We start from the raw sequence: 6,000 nt of genomic DNA, 5'->3' as shown, positions 1-6,000 counted from the left end.
CTCCTTCCTTCCTTCCTTCCTTCCTTCCTTCCTTCCTTCCTTCCTTCCTTCCTTCCTTCCTTCATCCCTTCCTTCCTTCCTGTTGTATGATGGATTGGAGAAGGAAGAGACTAAATGAGATAAAATCATTTAGGAACCTCTTGTAGCAATGCAGATGAGAGTAAATAAGGTTTGTTTTTTGCCCATTAGTTGTGTCTGACTCTTTGTTACCCAATTTGGGGGTTTTCTAGGAAAAGAGCCTGGAGTTTTTTGCCATTTCCTCTTCAACTCATTTTGAAGAGGAGGGTCTGAGGCAAACAGGCTTAAATGACTTGCTCAGCATCACACAGCTATTAAGTGTCTGAAGTTAGATTTGAATTCAGGAGGATGAGTTTTCCTGACTTTAGTCCCAGTGTTCCATCTACTATATCACCTAGCTTCCCTATGAGGGTGTCATTAAGCTATTGTTGAGGAGAAGCATGAAAAAGGCTTTAAGGCTGTTCTCATTAAAGGGAATATATATCCCAAATGAGAGTTAATGAGGACCTAAATTCAAATAGTGGCTGGGCTGTGGGATTAGAAAGGAGTAGGCCATTTGAGACACTAGAAGAAACAGAACAGACATATTACAACTGACAGATATTAAGGGAAAAGAAAAAAAGACTAAAAGATGATTCTGAGATTTCCAATAGAGTTGGGAAAAGGATGATTCTATTAACCAAAATGGAGAAATTGTAAAAAGGGGCAGCTTAACTCTAAAATGTCATTATATATTTTTTTTGTTCTGAATCTCTAGTTGTACAGACTGTTTCACCTGATAAAATGTAATCTCCTTAATGGCAGGGACATTATTTTTAACTTTGTATCTCCAATGCTCAGTATAGTTCCTGGAACCCAACAAACAGGGAATAAATGTTTTTTTTTGTTTTTCTTATTTTATATTTATCTTTGTATAGGACTGAATAAATACATTATCCAGAGAGTATTTAATACATTTTCTTTTTCATTTTCATGAATAAGTGGCATACACAAATATCCAAATATACACATAATATACAAATTTCTCCATCCTTCCCCATCTCTGTTTTAAAAATTTTAGTAGTATATGTTGCTTTTAGGTCACTTTCATTTCCAAGTATATCCTTTCCCAGACTCCTAGGTACATGAGAGTATATGAAACATAAGAAAAATAAATAAATAGAAAGGTAAAAATGTAAAAGAAGAAACAAAGTAGTGAAACAAAACTAATTTAAAGAATTCTCAATTGAGAATGATAGCATATGCAAAGTTTCACGTCCATAATTTCTCATCTCTGCAAAGAGAGGAGGGAGGTATATATTTTGTCTTCTTCAGAGCCAAAGTTTGATAAGTACAACTATAGATTTCAGATTTTAATAATTTCTTTTTTATTTTCATTATTTTATTCAATTGTCTATGTTGTTTTCCTGGTACTAATTGTACATTTCCTTGAGTTTTTCTGTTCTCTTCATATTCATTTTTTCTTGCAGATAATATTACATTTTATTCATGTGCCATTATTTGTATAGTTGTGTATTCGAGTTTATGAACCAGTTCACTATTATACCAACAGTGAGAATACCAGTGTCTGAAAAACATTCATTCCAATATTTACTAGTAAAAGATTTTTCCTGATTTATGCCAATTTTTCTGGTTATGGAATGAAACCTCAAAGTTGTTCTGATTTATTAGTGACAGAAAAGTCTTTCATATTATAGTTTACAATTCACTATTCTTTTAAGGAACATTTGTTCATATTCTTTGACCACTAGGAATGGACCCATCTAGTATTAAGTCTAAGTTTTAAAATTAAGTAGCTAGTATGCTAAATACATTCCAACCTATCTCATTTTTAAGAGGTAATTTTAAAATTTTGAAAATATTCCAGTTGAATTCAAACTGTTTTTACAAAGTTTGCAAAAACATTTTAACTGTATATGAGAGACAGAGAGACAGAGAGAGAGAGACAGAGAGAGGAGAGATGACACAATGGATAAAATGCTGTGCCTGGAATCAGGAAGAATCATCTTCTTGAGTTCAAATCTGTCCTCAGACACTTAACACCTATGTAACCCTGAGCAAGTCACTTAACCCTTTTTTACCCAGGTCCCCATTTGTAAAATGACTTCAAAAAGTAAATGGCAAACCACTCCAGTATCTTTGCAATAATACCTCTCAAATGAGATCATAAGAGTTGCACATGAACAAAACAACACATCTATCTATCTACCTATCTATCTATCTATCTATCTATCTATCTATCTATCTATCTATCTGTCTGTCTGTCTGTCTGTCTGTCTGTCTGTCTGTCTGTCTAATTTGGTGATCATTAGAACATATGAAACAATACCATTGAAAAGACAGATTTGTTAAAATGGAACATCCCAAATGCTTCTGATTGGCTAAAGCTGATGCCTGGCATGATAGACTCTTTAAAGACTTCTCATTAAAGAGAACTGGTGGCAGTATAAATAATGTCTTTAAGCTCAAGCACCTGAATCTGCTCCCTTAGGCTCAACACACTTCTGTTGAAAAGACAGCTAAGTCACACATTTTCAGCATTCAGGATGGCTTACTCATAAAACATTAATTTGTTCCAAAAGCATTTAGTATTTTTGGTTCATTATCAAGTAGAAAGGGTTGTCCATTTGTTGTTTACTCCAAACATCTAAGGCAGTGTGCCATAGAGATAGAAACTCAATTCAATCAAGTAACTAGTTGGTTCTTTGACAAATACACACAAAAGTAAGTAGCCAAATCTATACAATTTGTGAATTCAGCAATTCTACAGCAGGGGGTAACACTTGGTAAATGCCAGAGAGTTTCATAGACCCTTCCTTCAAATCACCAAAATGAACACTTTGAAGTAGAAAAAATATTGAATTTATCATTTTGTCTCTATGCCATTAAACGATTAATATTTATTTCAATGAATAGCTTGAGTATTCAGCTATTATGAAGACATAGCCTTGGGCATCAGGGGGAGTAGAGTCCTCAGTTATGGAACATTGCAAATATATAACTGTGGAAGTATTGGATAAGTTTAACAGCTTTCCCTAAGCTAAATAGAAATTAAAATCAGCCTTATCAAACGACCTTGTAATAATATGATAATGAAAGATTAATTTAATTCATGCATATGGAAAAGCCTCAAGGAATGCCACTAAAAAGAACAATGTTTTATCACGTATGATAATGACTTAAATAGAAAATTAATTGAAAGAGAAGAGAATGAGCAAGGATCTCCCATAAGAAAGAATTGCTTTTTAGAATTTGAAGGAATCAGAAGTGACTTTTCTAAATTTATTATAGAGTAAATGGGGTTTGCTTTCCAAATAATATGACACCTTTGTCAATTGTGCATTAAAAAAGTCACACACAGAAATTAAATTCATGATACTGAAAGGATCCTTTACAGAATAGACATATCTAATGGGAAATCAATAAATTTAAAGTCAGCAAATTAAAGGACAAAATCAATCTGCTTTCCATGAATTCTGAATAATATTCATAACTTAAGAGAAAAAAAATGCACAAACTTTACAATCTACAAATTCCCACTAGCTTTTTAGTGCTGATTTCAAGAATTCCACTGCAGTCATTCACTCCCTTTTTTAATAAGATAGCTACTCTTATAATTGAAGATAATCTGAGAGGTGAATATGTTTTCTAATAAAATTATTTTTCCATACATTCTCTATACAATCTCTCTTTCTCTCTGCCTCTCTGTCCCTCTCTCTCTGTGTGTCTCTGTCTCTATCTCTCTCTTTCTCTCTCTCTCTTTCTCTGTCTTTCTGTCTCTCTGTCTCTGTCTCTGTCTCTCTCTGTCTCTCTCTGTCTCTCTCTCTCTCTCACACACACACACACACACGCACACACACACACACACACACACACACACTTTTCATCAATAATTGTCTAAAGCCCATTTCTGCTCATTCACCCTGGAGAATGGCCCAGTTGCATGTGCTCAGCTATGACTTTCCCGGAAGGTGGGGGACACAGTATCTGAGGGATGCTAAAGCAACATAACCATAGCAACATGGTCCCAAGATTCACTTCTTCTCACCCAGCCACAGCACCAGATACATGTAAGCTAAGAATCCCTGAACAGATTGTTTTAGACTAAGGAGACTTTTAGAGAAACAAGAGAGATCTAGTGGCTTTAAAAAAATAATATACTTCTTTGAGCACCTAATGTACTAGCAGGACATATAAATTGCCACTGAATAAACTATTCTTTGGTAACCTTTTGCCTGATTTCAGAGGAGTAATAGAGATTACTCTTGTAGTTGATTTAATTCAGTTATTAATACATTACAATATGTATCCGTCATCTTTCAATCTTGCAGTTTCATTGTAAAATGCAATTTGCAAAGGTAACACAAGATTACATCCATAGAATAGGGATGCTTTCAGATCCCACAGGAAGAGGAGCCTAATTATTTCAATAGTTTTATTCCTATCATGTTCTCACTCCCACACCAGCCTCCTCCCACCACCTCTGATCCCACTTCCTAGGTATTTAAAAAATACAAACTATGAAAAATGAATGCTTCACTTTTTCTCTAGTTTTTCTAATTACTTGCCCCAAATGACAAGATGAGTAGTTAGAGGAAAATCTAATTTTATCAGTAATGTTGTCCAGTGCCCATAAACCTTCAAAAAGCATAAAAGTGATTTTCTAACATGTTCTAGTTTAAAACATTCATTAGTAGTTGAACACAATGTTTGAAGTATTAAGGGCAAGATGACTTAAAATGCTTATGAAGGAGAATATGCATGTTTTTATTCTCTTTCTTCATTTTGGTTGTTTTCTGTGTTAAGAAAAGCTTAATAAGTTCTAGTAGAAAAAGAAAAGGTTATGAACATCTTAACTTGAAAGCCCCTAAAAGTCTATGATAAAATTATATCTAATGGCCAGAATTTTAGGAAGTTATCAGTTATTGTACATGTTTCCTGATTCTATTTTTTTGGCAAAGAATAACAGAGAGATAGACAGGTTGAGAGATAAATGTAGATATTTGTCATTCATTCTTATATTTTTCTGTCACATATTTCTAGATAAAAATCAAGGAAAACATTTTCTCAAAGAAAATATCTTTCTTCTACATTTTCCCTAATTTGAAGCAGCAACTGCTTCTGGCAGCACCACTTAAAAAACGAAACCACCACCAACAATAGTACAAACAAAACAAAAATGGGAAAAAAGCATTGATTGTGTTTGTAAACAAGAAGGTACAGTTAGGTACTTTTCATCTAAAAATGCAAAATGACACCAAGCTGGATAGAAGAATAAAATGACCTTTCTTGATGAGGCCACATAATTCCTGTGACTCATGACTTCTTTTGTCAGAAAATCTTATGATCAGTCACCGTCTTTGACCTTCTTCCCTTCACAGTCCCTAATCAATAGTATACTCTAAACAAATGGCAGTTCTTTAGACCAAAGGCCAGCAATAGTACACCACAGGTTTCCTTAATTGCTGGGGTTCAGAGTTGTTTGTTTATTTGTTTGTTTTAATGGGATACTTTTCCTCAGCAACAAAAGGAATTTTATACGGCTCTTTTCTCTCCCCAGGTCCTATGCCAGTCTGTAGGATTTAAAGTTTCCTTTCAGATTTTTAACAGGAATCATTTCACCTTGTTTGCTCATTATAGTAGGCTTAATCAGATGTATATGATTAGGTAAGAGCAAAAGGTTTTGTTTGTTTTTTCCTTGTATTTTTTTCTTTTTATCAACTACAGTAGGTGCCCCATTGCCTGCAAATTTCTTTTCAATGCCTGCCTCCCAATCACCTTGATATGTAGAGGGTTGCTGTTGGGATTTACTGTCTGTTGATTGCAGGTTCATAGCATTGTGGCTGTGTTTGTAGTTATAAACATTACTCTTTGTGCCTGGCTCACTGACCTACAATATGCTTGTGCTTCCTGATTAATGATATTCATATGGCAATATATTCTACAACCTTCATACTTTTGTTTGTTATGCTTAAGACAAGA

At 34.1% G+C, this 6,000-nt stretch overlaps 1 protein-coding gene across 2 annotated transcripts in view; it reads right to left on the bottom strand.

The window, feature by feature from the left end:
- Window positions 1-6,000, bottom strand: part of CDH18 (cadherin 18) — a 1,599,127-nt gene that overhangs the window by 173,690 nt on the left and 1,419,437 nt on the right. The window lies entirely within an intron of this gene.

This window comes from Petaurus breviceps, unplaced genomic scaffold, assembly GCF_028583685.1.
Source record: "Petaurus breviceps papuanus isolate PSGF00001 unplaced genomic scaffold, PetGlider_PUasm1.0 47, whole genome shotgun sequence".
Classification (NCBI taxonomy): Eukaryota; Metazoa; Chordata; class Mammalia; order Diprotodontia; family Petauridae; genus Petaurus; species Petaurus breviceps.
This window is presented reverse-complemented; position numbering and strand designations above follow the sequence as displayed.